At 43.0% G+C, this 19,234-nt stretch overlaps 1 non-coding gene across 1 annotated transcript; it reads right to left on the bottom strand.

Annotated features, from left to right (window-relative positions):
- Positions 1-4,000: 4,000 nt before the first annotated feature.
- LOC126189815 (U6 spliceosomal RNA) lies at positions 4,001-4,107 on the bottom strand. Its single transcript, XR_007538227.1, has one exon. It is a non-coding gene; the product is annotated as a U6 spliceosomal RNA (small nuclear RNA).
- Positions 4,108-19,234: the final 15,127 nt, after the last annotated feature.

Below are 19,234 nucleotides of genomic sequence, written 5' to 3'. Positions count from 1 at the left end.
GGGGGAATCGAAATTCAATAAAGGAAAAAAAATCAAATGTTTAACTTGCAGCACTGAAGATGATCATTATGTGACCGAAAATCGATTTTGCTGTTAATAAATCATCAAAATTGCGGCCAGTGCTGACCTTCCTTCTAATTTTAAAAGCTGAAACGCTTAACTCTTGTTCTCAAATGTTTCTTTTTAAAGACAGACCGAGGAGAAATGCAACAATTTAATTCCCATACCGCTGAAAAGATGACTGAAATGAATATTAGTGTCAGTGGTGTTGAAAAACAGCTGAAATCGTTAAAATTGAACAAAGCTCCAGGGTTCGATGAAATCCCTATCAGATTCTATACTGGATCTGAGATAGCCGCTCTTTTAACTATAATCTATCGTAGATCCTTTGAACAGAAAGCCATGCCCAATAGTTAGAAAAAAAAACACAAGCCACACCCTTCTAGAAGGGTAGTAGAACAAAACTACAGTCCAATATCTTTAACATCTATTTCTCGTAAAATCTTTGAATATATTCTGAGCTGCAACATAATGAGGTACTTGAACAGAATGACTTCCTCAACACCAGCCAGCATGGATTCCAAAAACATCGATCATGTGGAACCCAACTCTCACTTTTCTCACATGTCATATCGCAAGCTTTGGATCAAGGCAGTCAGCTAGATGCAGTATTTCTTGATTTCCGAAAAGAATTTGACCACACCTACGTTTATTGTCAAAAGTTCCATCATGTTGGGTACAAAGTGAAACTAGTCATTGGATTGTGGACTTTTTGGCTGGGAGGACGCAGCGTGTTACCTTGAACGGAGAGTTATCCTCAAATGTAAAATAAAACTTGGGGTTTGCCTCTGGGGAGTGTGTCGGGACCCTTGCTGTTCATTACGATATACATGACACGTATCTGCAGTTGCGAATATGGAGAACAGTCAGCTGTGTTTTGGAATGACGACAATGAAAATTTGTGCCGGACCAGTATTCGAACTTGGACATCCCGCTTATCGCGAGCGGTCGCCTTATCATCAGGCCATCTGCACACGACTCAAGGCCAGATCCAGACTACCACGCGTCGTCAACTATGTGTCTACAGCCGCGACTCGTACATCCGTTACGCATATTCTTATACAGGGGACACACTTTAATTCAAAATCGTTTGATAAAAAAATACGATATTGTAGTGTCTGAGTTATTCAGTAATATGATGCAAAGTTCGTTCGAAAATGCACGCATGTCCGAAGAACTTCGCGTCGTATTTCTGAACAACATAGGTACTGCAACATCGTTATCAGACCTTGCTCTTCACCTTTTAGATTAATGACATTGTGGACAATGTTAATTCTAACCTCAGACATTTTTGCAGATATGCAATTATCTGTAACGAAGTAGTGTCTGAAATAACCTGCATAGATATTCAGTCAGATCTTGATAAGATTTCAAAGTGGTGCAAAGATTGGCAACTTACTTTAAATGTTCAGAAATATAAAATTGTGCACTTGATAAAACAAAACAAAAATAGTATCCTTTGACTATAATATTAACGAGTCACAGTTGGAATCAGCCAACTCATACAAATACTTGGGTCCAACGCTTCGTAGAAATATGAAATGAAATTATCACTCTGGTTCCATTGTGGGTAAAGTAGGTGGTAGATTTCGATTTACTGATAGAGTTATAGAAAACTGAAATCAGTCTACAAAGGGGATTGCCTACAAATCACATGTGCGACCCATTCTAGAATATTACTCAAATGTGTGGGACCCATACCAAATAAGACTAGAAGCGAATATTGAAGAGAAGGGCAGGGCCAACAGTCACTTTTTTTTTGTTTACTTGTGGGAGAGTGTTGCAGAAATATTGAAGGAACTGAACTGGTAGACTCTTGAAGATCGATGTAAGTATCCCGAGAAAGTCTACTAACAAGGACCAGCTTTAAATGATGACTCTAGGAATATACTACAACCCCCTACGTATCACTCACATAGGGATCTTGAGGACCAGATTAGAATCGTGAGGACAAGATTAGAATAATTACTAGACGCACAAAGGAATTCAAACATTCATTCTTCCCGCACTCCATATGTGAATGGAACAGGAAGAAACCCTAATAACTGGTACAATGGGTCTTAACCTCTGCTATGCACTTCACGGTGGTTTGCAGACTATGGACGTAAATGTAGATGTAAATGTCCGAGGTGCCCACCATGCATTAGATGCTTACTCCTACACAATATACAAGAGGAACTCATTAACATGACCGAACCGAGGGCATGGCGAGGTAGGCTCCCACCAAGATTTCAGTTGTGGGTGGGTCGCAAAACTGACTAGAATAAGAAAAATCCACAAAAAAATCTAGTTTAAAACTGGGAGAGGCACAGGGTGAACTCTCATACCCCTCATGAAACTTCCACCTACGAGAACAAGTCTTAACATCGGACCGTGATTTGTTGTCACATTGTCATTTCTACAGCGTTATTTCGTCTAAATAGCATCGTACAGAAATTGCTACCGAGTCCACCCCTCTATTCTAAAGGGGCAGCCGACACAGTCAGCTGTCGGCTACTGAGCCGTGAGTTCGTCCATCTTGAACGAAACATTCTCTACTCCTCCCACCCCCCTCAGATAGACTGCGGAAATGGAGGTGTGCGCAAGCCGGTTACCGGTTACACTATGATTTTTCTCAAAAGATTTTAAGGAAACTATTCGGTAAAAAAAAACGATTCTCACGTACCTCATTGCCTCATTTGTCAGCTTCACGATGAAATGCCCATCATGTTTTTCACGGTCATACTTACTGAGATATTTCTATATTTACTAAGATGCTGTACGAAATTCGAATAGTTTGCAATGAAAAAAAGGGTCGCTATGAGTTTGCGTTTGGTGCCTGTTAGTTCGCACATAGCTGCGTACGAAATTGAGTTAACATACTACATTTTTCTTTAAACTTGAGACGAATTCTTTATCTGTCGCCAGTCTTCAGAAAGTGAATGGTATGTAGTGCACTCACTTAGACTTAGGATTACCTCGATACAGCTGTAGTCATAAAGTTTTAAAGCTATGAAATTAATTTTTTGTTTGTTTGCAGGTATATGTTTGCAATTCTAGTACACAATGAAATCCCTGTGTCACAGCACCGTAGTACGCCACTAGATGGGACGAAACAAGGAACTCTTCGTGATATAAAAGTTAGTGTTTATCGTGATGGCGATGCTGTTTTTCCTGAATATTTCGTCAAGAAGAGTCGCATAGATTTTTACAATGATATCAAATCCATTATGGAGGCTATTGGCCATGATTTCAGTGTAAATGAGTGCCGGTTATTCGTAGATTTAAGCGAAGTTAGTCTGAAATCAGTACTTCTCCAGAGTGGGAACACACCTTGGTACTGTTAGTGACGAACATGCAGAGCTGTTCCAGCAGGACATACCACAAAATGCAAAAGCGCCACCAATGTAAACAGGGTACCGAAATGTTGTCCGGCAGCTGCTGGTCCTTACGAAACGAAGTTTCTGCTGCAAATCGCAGGGAATCGGGAAGTATTTCTAGGTATGAGTATTTCATTTTAGTTACTCATACGTTACACATCTCGTCGATTCTTTTGTGAAAAGATAGATTACCTTTAATGTTTGTATTTTTTTTTTTTCGCATTTTGTTCGTTGTTGATCGTTGTGTTTGATCGTTGCGGACGTCACGTGACATCCGTTCAAGTTCGTTTGTTGATCCATCCACTCAGTTTTTTATTACAGAGACCAACCAGCTCTCTGACCGAACACGCTCAGATACCGTGCCGGCAAAAACGTGGTTCAAAATGGTTCAAATGGCTCTGAGAACTATGGGACTTAACATCTGAGGTCATCAGTCCCCGAGAACTTAGAACTACTTAAACCTAACTAACCTAAGGACATCACACACACCCATGCCCGAGGCAGGATTCGAACCTGCGACCATAGCAGTCGCGCGGTTTCAGACTGAAGCGCGTAGAACCGCTCGGCCACACCGGCCGGCCAAAAATGTGGAACGCTTCACGATTTTGCGTGTCATCCTTGCGCAGTGGCCATGCTAATCTTCTCTGTATCGTTCCAATTTTAGTATATGTACCGCCGGAGCGAGTACATTTTGAAACTTCCTGGCAGATTAAAACTGTGTGCCCGACCGAGACTCGAACTCGGGACCTTTGCCTTTCGCGGGCAAGTGCTCTACCATCTGAGCTACCGAAGCACGACTCACGCACGGTACTCACAGCTTTACTTCTGCCAGTACCTCGTCTCCTACCTTCCAAACTTTACAGAAGTTTCATATCAGCGCACACTCCGCTGCAGAGTGAAAATCTCATTCGAGTACATTTTGTTTGTTTTCGTTCGTTGTATCTACGCGGGGCGGACGTCGTAAGACACCCGTTTAAGTTCGTCGTTGATCCATTAACTCAGTTTTTTTATTACAGAGGGCAGCTAACCCCCTGACCGAACACGTTGAGTTAGCGTGCCGGCGCATTTGAAAGGCCTGTTGCGAAAGAGTATCATTTTGCCACGTGCATACAATTCATCGGCCACCGTAAGTAGTTTCAAAAACGATATTACATGAAATCTGAAGCTAGTACAGAAATTATGAAATTAAGATCTTGATCCAGGGATTTATTAGCTTCCAGAAACAGAGTACTTCGTATTTGTAACTCAGAAAAGGATTTTTTAGTTTGCTAGTGTTATTGCCGGATCATGGAATAACAGTGCAGGCCAGCAGATGCTGTCTAACGTTTCGTAAGAAATTATGGTTCTTTGACAGGCACGTCACCGTTCTTGTAAACACGAACATCACGTTTAGAAATGAATTATTTCAGAGATACGTATCAAAGAGAAGAAATGTGAACTTATTACGTACTGGGGTACCTGCAATGGCATTCAAGAAACGCAACTTGTCCGTTTTCAATGAACAAAACGCTCAGCGTAAATACTTTCTAGAAAAACCTGAAATCGTAGTCATTAAATTATACTAATGGTTCCCTTTTTGTACCCGTGCCTTGGTGTGCAGAGTTTCAGATCAGGTACGTAGCCAGACAGAAAGTCTCAAACAAATTTCAGTAAATCTGTCTCTACGTGGAACGTAACAAAGGAAGTAACGTAAGGTTGCATGGTGGGGTCGTTGCAATTAACTGTATGTACAAATGATTTCTAGATAACATTAGCAGTTATCAGAAATTGTACGTGGGCGATGGTTTTGAACACCAAGACACGGCATTATCAGAGACCTGTTGAAAAATGAAGGTAAACCTATGGATCGTCAACGCACAGCATGAAGACCCCCAGCTGATTCTCGACAGAAACAAATTTCAGTAATATTCTTCTGAGCCGGCCCGGTTAGGCGTGTCGGTCCCCGGCACGAATTCGCCCGGCGGATTAGTGTCGAGGTCCGCTGTGCCGGCCAGTCTGTGGACTGGGGGCCGAACCGCGCAATAACCCTGGGCTCGGTGTGGGGCGGCGGTGGGGTGAGTGGACTGTCGTAGCCTGTTGTGGGGTTGTGAACCATTGAGGACTACGGCGGGAACGAAGCCACTGCGTCGTTTCTAGGTCCCCAGTTCCATACAATATAATACAATATCCCTCTGAGAGTGTGACATGTCACGATAAGATGAAACTAGAGACATTTTGGATACTAGTACCAGCAGCCGTCAACAGAGTGGCTGCTACCTGATTTGTGTTCCTGCCTTAGATATTAATGCGTTACCGTCCTTGAAGTTGAAACTGACTGGGTGTCCTGGAATTCTGCATGATTATTGGATGCCAGGATCAGCGTAATTTTCGCCATCGACCACAGAACTATGGGGTCTGAACCAAAAATAATCTTCACACAGTCCAAGTCGATTTTTAATTATACAGGGTGTCTAGTTCCTCTTAAATAAACTTCATTATACCAAAATTTCCATGGTTAAGTGGCTGTGTTGGCAGGATTGATAAATCAGTACCTCATACCAGGTGTCACTCGATTGTGTGAAAGTAATAAAGTTGTTTACTTTATAGCACTGACGAACGCTTAGTATAAGCTATTATTTTGGAACCTCCCCCGGACTCATCTGAAATCATGTACTGAAGCCAAAGAAAATATAAAACACTAGCTATCCAGGCATAGTACCATGTCAGTCCGTAGAATAAAGGGGATACCTATATCAAGACGGTCAAATGGGTATTTGAATCCTATTTCCCGCGTATACGAGACCCGTATTATAGGCAGTGTTCTCTCACACTCGACTGAACGAAATGTAATATCGCCTGCCGCATCCCAAGCTCTATTTTATTTATTGAAGCAGCACGGATATTGGTCGTACGCAGTGTATTTCATCTGTTCGGCGAACGTCACAGGCCACAAGCACCACATAAATCCCACCCCGTCACTGCTAGGCCATACTGTTGGTGCGCGCACAGACAGTTATCTGCAGCGCGTATGAATCACGCTGGCAGGTCCCTCCACGCGTCGCGCATACCGGCTGCCGTATCAGCAGTTGAGGACAGGGGCGGCCGGCATTGCGTGTCTGCCGTGGGCCGTTCCCGTCACACTCAATTCTGCAGCGGAATGTGCAGTAGTGCCATTTAAACTTACGGGAATTTACACTTCCGTACTCCATCCAAACCCGTCTACGTAATCTGCAGAAATCGATAACTTATTGATAGCTTCCTACGGAATTTTCTATATTCTTGCTTTGTAGTTATGGAAGTGCGCTCACTTCGCAGTAAGGGAGCCTAAGTGAATGCCTAAGTCGGATTTGGTGGTTTAATGATAAAGCGCATACCTGGAAACCAAGAGACTGCGTGTTTGCCGGCCGGGATGGCCGAGCGGTTCTAGGCGCTTCAGTCTGGAACCGCGCGATCGCTACGGTCCCAGGTTCGAGTCCTGCCTCGGGCATGGGTGTGTGTGATGTCCATAGGTTAGTTAGGTTTAAGTAGTTCTAAGTTCTAGGGGACTGATGACATCAGAAGTTAAGTCCCATCCATAGTACTCAGAGCCATTTGAACCAACTGCGTGTTCGAAGCCCGTCCTGAGAACGGAAATTTTCAGTCTGCTTTTAATATATCCTTCACCTCTCAACAATGTGAGGAGGCGCCATGGGATATGCGTGGTTCGCGTACCACGCTAAACTGTAGGTCCCCTTTCTGCTGTTGGATAACTAGGTTAGATTAGGAATACGCACGTCGTGGAACTGACTCCACTTCAAAGACTTGCAAACGGCCACTGAGCGACACGTAATTAGTGGATTAAATTACATAGCCTATAAATATAGCCGTGAAACATAACCTTCGGATTAGCTGACTGAGATGTCACATGGTATCATAGAAATCCGCCATCGAAAGTGCCGAAGTTGTTGTCCATTTCTTTTCAGTTTCTAAGTGTAATCTTGAATCGCTCTTTTTCTTTTCTTTTTTTTTCCTAATCGTACTGTGGGAGAATCCTTGTGTAGCTACGGACAAGAGATCTGATAATGACTATCATACACTTCTAGAAGCTTAAACGCGGAATTCCTACGTTAAGCCATTTCTAAGGGCACGATCCAGGAAACTTTGTGTAAACACCTGTACTCATACTGATGTAGATATCTACTAAAACTGCTGCCTACGAACACAAGCGACATCGTTCCCCAAACAATATCTGGGTTCCGCGCTCTGGTATCAACAACATATTCCTCATCGCCATATCAACCACTTGACCATTACAGTGTAGAGCTTTACGTATCCAGGCCATGCTATTCCAGAATGTTTTCTAGTGTCATCCATGTCTATTCCAGTCTCCTGGAATCAAGCGAAGAACTTCCCTGAGCCATCAACCATCTGTCTCGGTGGCAACATGTCCCACCCCCTCCATTTCATTTTCATTACAGTCATAATTTCGTCTTCAAATTCAGTCTGTTTCCTGATTGATTTGTTTTGTTGTCTCTCCTACTAATTCGTAATAGCCGTTTCTTCATTTCTGGCTCAGTGTCCTTCAGCTTTAGAATGGTCTTCACACTGAAAGTCCAAACCTGCCTTCCATAAATCAAAATTGGCACCACATAATGACTGTCAACTTTCTGTTTCAGACACAACGGAAACTCAGTTTTGAAAACTCTACTCACAATCAGCTTAATGAATGCACGCCATGCTGCTTTTATTCTCTTGTTTGTTTATTTCTTTAGCTCTCCATTATGTCATTGTCATCATCTGCCGTAAATACCGCAAAATCATTTTTGTCTCTGTGGCTCCATTATTAGCGTGTACTGTTTTCTCCTCTGAATGTTGGTTGTACATTATTTTAGCGTTAATCTAATTCATTATGCGTTCTAACTTCAAAGAAAGTCCAAGTTTTTCCATCCGCTATTACACTTGATCTGTACTCAATGCAAGCTGTGCAGTGTTGTCAGCAAATTTGTGGTGGTCCACATGTGTTCCATTGACATTCACTCCTCCTCTGTTTTCTCTCAGGACTTCTCAGAAAGGTATTGATAATCCGGAATCTCATCGCAAATGGTGCACTGGAAGTAGGGCTGTCGGAAATGCTAGACGCGAGCCACAAGCTCTTTGATTTTATCGCAGCTACTTCTCGAGATGCCGCGCGGGGGAGCCGCGTGGTCTAGGGCGCCTTGTCACGGTCTGAGAGGCTCCCTCCGTCGGAAGTTCGAGTCCTCCCTCGGGCATGTGTGTGTGTTGTCCTTACCGTAAGTTACGATAAGTAGTGTGTGGTTCAAATGGCTCTGAGCACTATGGGACTTAACTTCTGAGGTCATCAGTCCCCTAGAACTTAGAACTACTTAAACCTAACTAACCTAAGGACATCACACACATCCATGCCCGAGGCAGGATTCGAACCTGCGACCGTAGCGGTAACGCGGTTCCAAACTGACGCGCTTAGAACCGCACGGCCACACCGGCCGGCCCTGACTCCTCACTTGCAGCATCAACCGTTGAAGTTTAATGAACACTTAGGTGACTCCCTCGCGCTAATTGAACGAACCCGTGTCAAAACTCGCCGCTCTTCTTCGAATCTTCTCTGTCTCCTCCATTAATTCCAGACCAATGAGCAACACCTGAGAATCGGTATAGCAACATCTATGCCCCACAAGCCACCTTACGGTGTGTGTCAGAACGTATTTTGTGTACCACTGTCAAGCCCCTCTTCCATACTTTCCTGTTCCAGTCGCGAATGATTCGTGGGAAGAACGTGTGTTGGTAAGCCTCCTTGTGATTTCGAATCTAATAATACGTTCTAGACCTTTTTCTCAAGCAATACACTTGCATACGTTGATTCTTTTAGAAACATACGCTGTCGGAACTGTAAAAGTAAACCGCACCGCGCTGCAGAACGCCTCTCTTGCAGCGCCTACCCTAGAGTTGGCTGAAACCCTCCGAGATGCTATTGTGCTCACTAAATGAACCTGAAATGAGGTGAGAAAAGTCATGATGTAGCGATATGCACATGTACACATGGCGGTAATATCACGTACACAAGGTATAAAAGGGAGATAGCATCGGATGAGCTGTCGTTTGTACTCAGGTGATTCATGTGAAAAGATTTCAAACGTGATTATCACCGCACGACGGCAATCAACAGATTTTGCAAGCGGATTGGCAGCTGAAGCAAGAAGCAAGGGACATCCCAGATATCTCATGTCGGAAATCGTTAGACAGTTCAGCATTCTGAGATCCAAAGTGTCAAGAGTGTGCCAAGAATGCAAATTACAGGCATAATCTCTGACCACGGACAATGCAGTAGCCGACGGCCTTCACTTAACGACCGTGAACAGGGGCGTTTGCGTAGAGTTGTCAGTGATGACACACAAGCAGCATTGCGTGAAATAATAGCAGAAAGCAATGTGCGACATATCTGTCAGGATAATGCGGCGAAATTTGGGGTTAATGAGGTATGGGATCAGACATCCGACGCGAGTGCCTCTGCTGACAGCACATCGCCTGCAGCGTCTCTCATGGGTTAGCAACGACATCGGTTGGACCCTGGACGACTGGAAAACTGTGACCTCGTTAGACGAGTCCCGAATTCTGCTGATAAGAGTTGATGGTAGGATTCGACCCCACGAAGCCGTGGACCCAAGTTGTCAACAAGGCACTGTGAAAGCCGGTGTCTCCATAATGGTACGGGATGTGTTTACATTGAATGGATTGCGTCCTTTGCAATTCGGCTACATGGAAACCATTTGCAGCCATTGGTTATCGCCATGTTCCCAAACAACGATGTGATTTTTATGGATGATAGTGCGCCATGTCACCGGGCCAAAATTGTTCTCCATTGGTTTGAAGAACATTCTGGACTATTCACGCGAATGGCCACCCAGACCGCCCGATATGAATCCCATAAAACATTTGTGGGACATGATCCACAGGTCAGGTCGTGAACTCGTGACAGCTTCGCAATTACGAACGGATATAGAGGCAGCATGGCTCAGTATTTCTGTAGGGGACTTCCATCGACTTGTTGAGTCCATTCCACGGCGGGTTGCTGCACTACTCCGGGCAAAAGGAGGTCCGACACCATATGTATCCGATGACTTTGGTCAACTCAGTGTATAACGAAATGCGCTACAATTCTGTGCATCCCTTCTTTTTCCTCTATCAATCCTGTATGGTACGAATCCCAGACTGACGTGCAATATTCAAGTGCTGGTCGCACAATGGTTTTGTAATCCAACTCTTCCTGAGAACTCTTCCAGTGAATCTAGCTGGTATCTGCCTCACCTGAGATTAGTTTTATGTTGTAGTTCGCCTTTAACTAGCTCCATATGCATATTTCTAGATATTTTGCGAATGTGACTGCTTCCACTGATCGTTCTGAAATCCAGTAATGGGCCTTTCTGCCTTTTTATACACAATACGTTACGTTTGTTTATATTGAGGGATAACTGCCAATCTCTGCACCCATCTTCAAACCTCTACAGATCTTCCTGAATTTTGGTACAATTTTGTAGCATCGCAACTTCTCTCTATACAACAGCACCATTCGCGAGAAACCTCACGGATCTCCTGACATTATCCATTAAGTCATATACGAGTATATATATTGTGAAAAATAATGGTCCTACAACTCTCCCTTGGGGCACTCGCATAGTTACTTTTACGTCTGAAGATTTCTCTCCGTGGAGAACGACTTGCTGTGTTCTCTTTGCTAGAACCAATCACACAGCTGGTCTGAAATTACGTACGCTCCCTTTTTGTTCCTTAGGCGGCAGTGCGGAACCATATGTAACGCCTTCCGCAATTCAAGGAACACGGTATCAACCTCGACGCGGTACCTATTGCTTTCTTGGTCTCGTGGACGAACAGAGCGAGTTGTATTTCACACGATCATTGCTCTTCGACCTCATTTTGATTCGATAAGGATAGAAACTGATGCAATCAATTAAAATTTGTGCCAATGCCGGTACTTGAACCCATATCTCCTCTGTACTATGCAGACGTGCTACCCACTACACCCCCCAGTATTATATCTAATACATCGTCAAGGAATACCCTAGTCCAATGCCCTCCATAACACAAACTTCAATTCACACATCAGCCCATCTTGATTTTTCCCTTCTTAAATCGTCAGTATTACTGAGGTTCTCCGATACTGGACTAACACCCCAGCCTTGTATGTAATGGGGAAATCCTGCCTGAACGTCAGGTTTAGGTGATATGCTGGTCTGATGTAATTAAATTTTGCTGGAGACATACTGAGCCTCAGCTTTATCTTCGGTAAGGATAGAAGTGCAAAATGGCTAAGCAGGGATGGCTAGAGGACAAATGTAAGGATGTAGAGCCTTATCTCACTAGGGGCAAGATAGATACTGCCTACAGGAAAATTAAAGAGACCTTTGGAGATAAGAGAACCACTTGTACGAACATCAAGAACTCAGATGGAAACCCAGTTCTAAGCAAAGAAGGGAAAGCAGAAAGGTGGAAGGAGTATATAGAGACAATATTATGGAAATGGAAGAGGATGTAGATGAAGATGAAATGGGAGATACGATACTGCGTGAAGAGTTTTACAGAGCACTGAAAGACCTGAGTCGAAACAAGGCCCCCGGAGTAGACAACATTCCATTGGAACTACTGACGGCCTTGGGAGAGCCAGTCTTGACAAAACTCTACCATCTGGTGAGCAAGATGTATGAAACAGGCGAAATACCCTCAGACTTCAAGAAGAATATAATAATTCCAATCCCAAAGAAAGCAGGTGCTGACAGATGTGAAAATTACCGAGCAATCAGTCTAATAAGCCACAGCTTCAAAATACTAACACGAATTCTTTACAGACGAATGGAAAAACTAGTAGAAGCCAACCTCGGGGAAGATCAGTTTGGATTCCGTAGAAATACTGGAACACGTGAGGCAATACTGACCTTACGACTTATCTTAGAAGAAAGATTAAGGAAAGGCAAACCTACGTTTCTAGCATATGTAGACTTAGAGAAAGCTTTTGACAATGATGATTGGAATACTCTCTTTCAAATTCTAAAGGTGGCAGGGGTAAAATACAGGGAGCGAAAGGCTATTTACAATTTATACAGAAACCAGATGGCAGTTATAAGAGTCGAGGGGCATGAGAGGGAAGCAGCGGTTGGGAAGGGAGTGAGACGGGGTTGTAGCCTCTCACCAATGTTATTCAATCTGTATATTGAGCAAGCAGTAAAGGAAACAAAAGATGAATTTGGAGTAGGTATTAAAATCCATGGAGAAGAAATAAAAACTTTGAGGTTCGCCGATGACATTGTAATTCTGTTAGAGACAGCAAAGGACTTGGAAGAGCAGTTGAACGGAATGGATAGCGTCTTGAAAGGAGGATATAAGATGAACATCAACAAAAGCAAAATGAGGTTAATGGAATGTAGTCTAATTAAGTCGGGTGATGCTGAGGGAACTAGATTAGGAAATGAGACACTTAAAGTAGTAAAGGAGTTTTGCTATTTGGGGAGCAAAGTAACTGATGATGGCCGAAGTAGAGAGGATATAAAATGTAGACTGGCAATGGCAAGGAAAGCGTATCTGAAGAAGAGAAATTTGTTAACATCGAGTACAGATTTAAGTGTCAGGAAGTCATTTCTGAAAGTATTTGTATGGAGTGTAGCCATGTATGGAAGTGAAACATGGACGATAAATAGTTTGGACAAGAAGAGAATAGAAGCTTTCGAAATGTGGTGCTACAGAAGAATGCTGAAGATTCGATGGGTAGATCACATAACTAATGAGGAGGTATTGAATAGGATTGGGGAGAAGAGAAGTTTGTGGCACAACTTGACCAGAAGAAGGGATCGGTTGGTAGGACATGTTCTGAGGCATCAAGGGATCGCCAATTTAGTATTGGAGGGCAGCGTGGAGGGTAAAAATCGTAGAGGGAGACCAAGAGATGAATACACTAAGCAGATTCAGAAGGATGTAGGTTGCAGTAGGTACTGGGAGATGAAGAAGCTTGCACAGGATAGAGTAGCATGGAGAGCTGCATCAAACCAGTCTCAGGACTGAAGACCACAACAACAACAACGATAGAAGAAGTGCAGGTAGGATTTCTCCGTTACGTACAAAGCTGGGGTGCTATTCCAGTATCAGATCAGCAATACTGACGATTTAAGAAAGGGAAAATCAAGATGGGCTGAAGTGTGAGCTGAAGTTCGTGCTAGGGAGGGCAATGGACGAGGGTATTACATGCAGCTGTGTTAGCCATAATGCCAGTGTAGTGGACAGCACTTTTGTCTGGCAAGCCCAAGACGCAGATTCAAATCCTGGCCTCGGCACAAATTTTAATTCATTACTTCAGCTTCTATTCTAAGAGGATAAAGTTGAATCAAAATGATGTAATTGCATTTTCCTGAAGACATATTGAATTTCAACTTTATCTTCGTAAGGATAGAAGCTGAAGTAATGAATTACATTAAAAAAATTTCCCATCGCTAGGAATGCTTCACTTCTATAGCGACCTACGGTACACTGCTGTTGAACGAGGAGGCAGTTCTTTCGCGCAGTGGAATCACATTGGCACTCCAGGGAGGTCCACTGGCTTCTCTGGTGAGCGATTTCAGTATCTCGTTCTACTTTCGCTATTGGTCTTTTGTACGTTTCTTGCGACGATTTAAACCACAGCACAATCCTCCTGAGTGGAACAGTTTCAGAAATAGGCCTTGAGTATTTCGGCCGTCGCTCTGACATACTCCGTTTCAATGCCGCTTCAGTCTGTTCACCGATTCTTAGGGTTTACTATCAGGTCGGGAGCTAGAATCTCCCTTTCGAATTTGTTGAACGCTTGGCGAATGTCTCTCTTATGTTAATTCTGGTTTCGTACAGTTTTTGTTTGACTGTGAGGTTTTGGCTACGAGTAGCTCTCTTTGCTTTATAACGTGGCTGTTGGACCACAGCGGATCTTTCCCATCCTTCAGAGCTTTACTCAGAAAATACCTGTCTAAGACGTATTGTTCAATACTCTTGAACCTAGTCCATTGATGCTCAACATTTTCGGCCCTTGAGATGACTTTTCATGTTGTCTGCTCAAGTAATCTGAACTGTTTTTTTGTCGTTCTTGCTAGCCAGAAATAACTCCCTACCTTCCTTTACATTTCTATTTACATCCATATTCAGTATTACTATAATGGTCGTATGATCACCGATTTTCTGTTCTACACTGAGACGAAAGATTCGGGTCTATTTGCAACCACGAGATCCAGTCTGTTGCCTTCACGAGCAGTTTTCCGATTGGCTGCTCAAAGTAATTTTCGGATATGGCATTTGGAAGAATATCACATGCTACCTCCCTACAATATACCTTCATCACTTGAGTCTCCCAGTCTATAGCAGGTAAGTTGAAAACTCCGTTTAATACTGTACCCTTACCAGGAAATTTAAGTGAACACTTCTCCAAGTTTTCCCTCAATTATTCCACTGCTATTGCTCCTTACATAGGGGGGCCTATAAAAGCAATTGATGACCATGCTTAATGCTTCTTTAACGTTAAATAAAACAACAAGGTGTTTCATTTAATGTCTATAACAGTGACAGTAAAGCCTAAACTAAAATGTTCGCTTCCTTAACGTTTATCTTCACCCATATTATTTCGCATTCGGAATCTGCACTAATGTCACTAGATATTTGCCGCTATAAACACGCCTCCACCATCGGCATCGTGACCTCCTTTGTGATATAAATTTCAATTATCATCTGGCTACAGGAAAATTTCTGTCACTAATACTATGTGAGCTTTGTTACAAATTATAAGCGAGAGTAGTTCTCGGACCTTTCCGAAGGTGCTCTCGAAGTTAACTAATATTATATTAATCTTTTTATTCTCCGGTCTTCCAAGGCGAATACTACTCTCTTTAATTACTTGGGAAGGTGTTCTTCCATGTTTGAAATTATTACGTGTTTTTTCAGGTCTGTGACGTATTTCTGTATCCTAGAGAGTCCACATGTGCACATGCATGTAGGACGAGTGGTTTCAAACAACTTCTTTCGCAGAGGAATTGAAATTCTTTAGATTCCTGAGGCTAATCTCAATTTGACAAATGCTTTTTTTAAAGACTAGGTATGTGTAGCCGTTCAGTTTTAATGGTTCAAATGGCTCTGAACACTGTGGGACTTAACATCTTAGGTCATCAGTCCCCTAGAACTTAGAACTACTTAAACGTAACTAACCCAAGGACATCACACAACACCCAGCCATCACGAGGCAGGATTCGAACCTGCGACCGTAGCAGTCCCGCGGTTCCGGACTGCAGCGCCTAGAACCGCAAGACCACCGCGGCCGGCTGTTCAGTTTTAGATCAGACGTTTAGATCAGACCGGACGAATACTCCTCTCTCTCTTTGGCGTTCAATCCTGAGGTTGGTTTGCAGCAGTACGCCATTCCTCTCTTTTGCTGTCTTCCTCTTCATTTCCGCGTATGTAGTGCAACCGACATCATTCACAATCTGCTGCCTGCATGACATCTTTTGTCGTCCCCGGTGATTTCTTCCCTCAGCAGCTCCATCTGTTATTGTTCCAATGATTTTGTAGTGTCTTAAAATCTGTGCTACGATTTTATCTCTTCTCGTAAGGATATGCCGCCATAGAGAACTAGTCTCCTGTACTCTTCATTGGTCCCTCTTTCTCTCCAGCTGATCGTCATTCTTCTGTAGCACCAGATCTCCAGGGCTTCTAGCCGTCTTGTCTCTTGTTTTGCCATTGTCCAAGTTTCTCACCCGTTTAGGCCCAAACTTCAAAGAAATGCTTTCAAGAGCCGTTTTCTTATTTCCAAGCTGATGCTCTTGCTGGTGAGTAAGTTCTCCCTCAAATTAAACGCAGTTTTGACCTGCTGTTCACTGCTCCCAATTTCCTTCCGGCTTCTATCATCCCTTCTAATCCTGCTTCCCAAATGGGTAAATTCCTCTATCACGTATAGCCCTCTGTTCTAATTCTTATTCTAAAACGTTCACATTCTTCTTCAGTACTGCATACCATCACTTAAGTCTTCCACTTGTTTATTCTCATACCATACTGATTACAGAAATCTCTTTCCATTGTACTGAGAACCTTCTCTATATCTTGTTTCTTCTCCGTAACTACAGCAATATGATTTCCATAATGCAGCATGTCTATCTCCCGCCCATTGATTTCATTGATTTTGAAACCCACCTCAGTAGTTTCATAAACTTAGTCTATAGCGTCCTAGATGTAAACATTGAATATAAGAGGAGAGAGAGTATGTTCTTGTCTCACGCCTTTTCTAATTTTTGCTTCTTGTTGCTGATGAATATTCCTAATCGCAGTCACATCGTTCTTATAGAACTTGATTATCATCCTCAAGTCGTCGTAGTTTAAAGCGGCTCCCTTCTTCGCTCAAGATGTGCAAAATACGCGCCCGAATGTAGTTGGGTGGAGGTATTTCCCAAAGGCAGCCTTCTGAGTCGTGATATGTGCAGAAGCCAGAAGCTATTGGGACGTGAGGTCCGTGTATTGAGAAAGCAGACCTTGCTGACCGTGACCCTGGTTGCCGTCTCTTTCACGGCCGTTTCGAGCTGCACGTACTAAGGCGAATTTCGCCGTATCCTCTCCCCCTGGCCCGCTCTCTCTGTCCTTGTGAAGGTGGCGCGCCGGCCTGGAATTTCATCCCCGTGGGAATGCCAGGTCTGGAGTGGTGTCGTGTGATCTCGGCCTTGGCTGGCTGGAGGCGGCCAGATCACGACACGGCGGTGGTCAGAACTCAGAGCCCTCTTGTGGTCCTGCCTGCGCCGGCCGAGCGCCGTTTAATCTGGCTCCTTTGGCGTTTCTGCTAAATGTCACGCAGTGTTGTTCTGCGTGCCATATGCTACTACACACTTTGTGTCTGACAGGTCTTGCGATGCACTTACATGAAAATGACAACTCTCTCTTACACGCGTTTTGGTTTTGTCTCTCAATATTAATCGGTTAAATCGAAAATTGGAGTACCGATTTTTAATATTAATCATACAAGGATGCCATTTAAATTTATATAATTCGAATGGTACTTTGTCATAGACGTGCAACAAAAACAAAATCATGTGGTTACGTAACTGTTAAGAGGTAAAAGGAAGCAGACATACACACATGAGAAACGTTTGTCTCTTACACTACTGCTAACTTCTACCCCGCGTACCGATGATGTGCTATGGTAGAAATGACACACGAAAGTAACAACGTTTCGTGAAATCGCATCCTAGGGGCATTTATATTTAAATGTTACGCAGTTCATCTGCAGCAACGCGCCTATCGGACAGCTACATTCAATACCACAACCGCAAAATGTATGATGTCGGCAGTGGAAAACAAAACATCGTAGTAACAAAGCCTTCGCGAGCAACACAGACTATACATGACGTTGCTTTTTGGAGATGTGTTTTCGCTTACTTTTATCTAACAGTAAACGGGACTTTGTGCTCATTTTCCATCGTTATCACAAAATTAGAAGTAAATTCGTAATTTTCATTTTCCTCATTTTGAATACCTACCGCTGTCCTTATTATACGAAAAATACTGATGTTTGATGAATTTTCAGTGCAGATTTTGGAATGCAAAACACTTTGCACCTGAGATTACTTCACGTAATATAACAGCATTCGTGAGGGAAAAGTTAGCTTGCCGACGTTAAGACAAAATTTATTTTTCAGCTCACTGTATCAAGGACGCACTTCAATTGATCGAACAATTAAATAGAAAGTAAAGAACTATTTCAATAATGTTCGTAATTACAAAGCAGCATTTGCTACGGTCAGTTCTGATTTTTCTTACTACTTTCTTCACGTAAGAAATTAAAATATGATTAGTGTTCGGGTAAGAATTAAGAATCTACATAGAAAGAATTCCAATTAATTATATAAAAAGATTGACTTCCGTTACTTCATAAACACAATTTTTCGAATTTCTACCACAAGCGATACTAGTTATTTTCAAACATCGTCAGTATCATCAACAGTTTTTCTGAAAACAAGAGCAGGCAAAAAAATACGTAAATAAAATAAAATAAACCGAATGCTACATTATTATTTCATAAAGAACTAGACAGCATACTCAAAAAATACCCAGATTTTTAGACAATTAGTCAAAAACATACAGGCTTACAGAATATCGAACCAGGTTCTTAACTGGATTGAGGACTTCCTAGTACATGTAACTAGACGCATCGTTCTTAACGGAGCAATATCAACAAATGTAAAATTAGCTTGGATCTCCTTTTGTCAGGCATACTGCAATAGCTAGACGTGGCAAGGACTCAAAAAGTTTTTGGAAGTCCCCTGCAGAAATACTGACCCATGCTGTCACTATAACAGTCCATAATTGCCAAAGTGCTGCCAGTGCAGGAATTTGGTCACGATCTGATCTCTCGATTATGATCCATAAATGTTCAATGGGATTCATGTCAGGCGATCCTAGTGGCCAAATCATTCTCTCGTATTGCCCAGAATGTTCTTCAAACCACTCGTGAACAACTGTGGCCCGGTGAGATGGCGCATTGTCATCCATAAAAATTCCATCGGTGTTTGGGGTACATAAAGTCCACGAATGGTTGCAATTGGTATCTAAGTTCTCGAACATAATCGTTGCCACTGAATTGTAGGTACCGCTGGACTAGAGGGTCCAGAGCATATCATTTAAACGCTGCCTACACTACTACGGAGCCACCATCACCTAGCACTGCGAATTGGATCCCTAGCTTCATGGGGTCTGGGCTACACTTGAACCTCCTACCAACTGAATTGGGACTCATCTGACCAGACCACTGTTTTCCAGTCGTCAGGGTTCAACTGATATCG

The sequence above is a fragment of the Schistocerca cancellata genome, chromosome 5, assembly GCF_023864275.1.
Source record: "Schistocerca cancellata isolate TAMUIC-IGC-003103 chromosome 5, iqSchCanc2.1, whole genome shotgun sequence".
Lineage (NCBI taxonomy): Eukaryota > Metazoa > Arthropoda > Insecta > Orthoptera > Acrididae > Schistocerca > Schistocerca cancellata.
The sequence above is the reverse complement of the archived record's forward strand: the minus strand, read 5'-3'. Positions and strand labels throughout refer to the sequence as shown.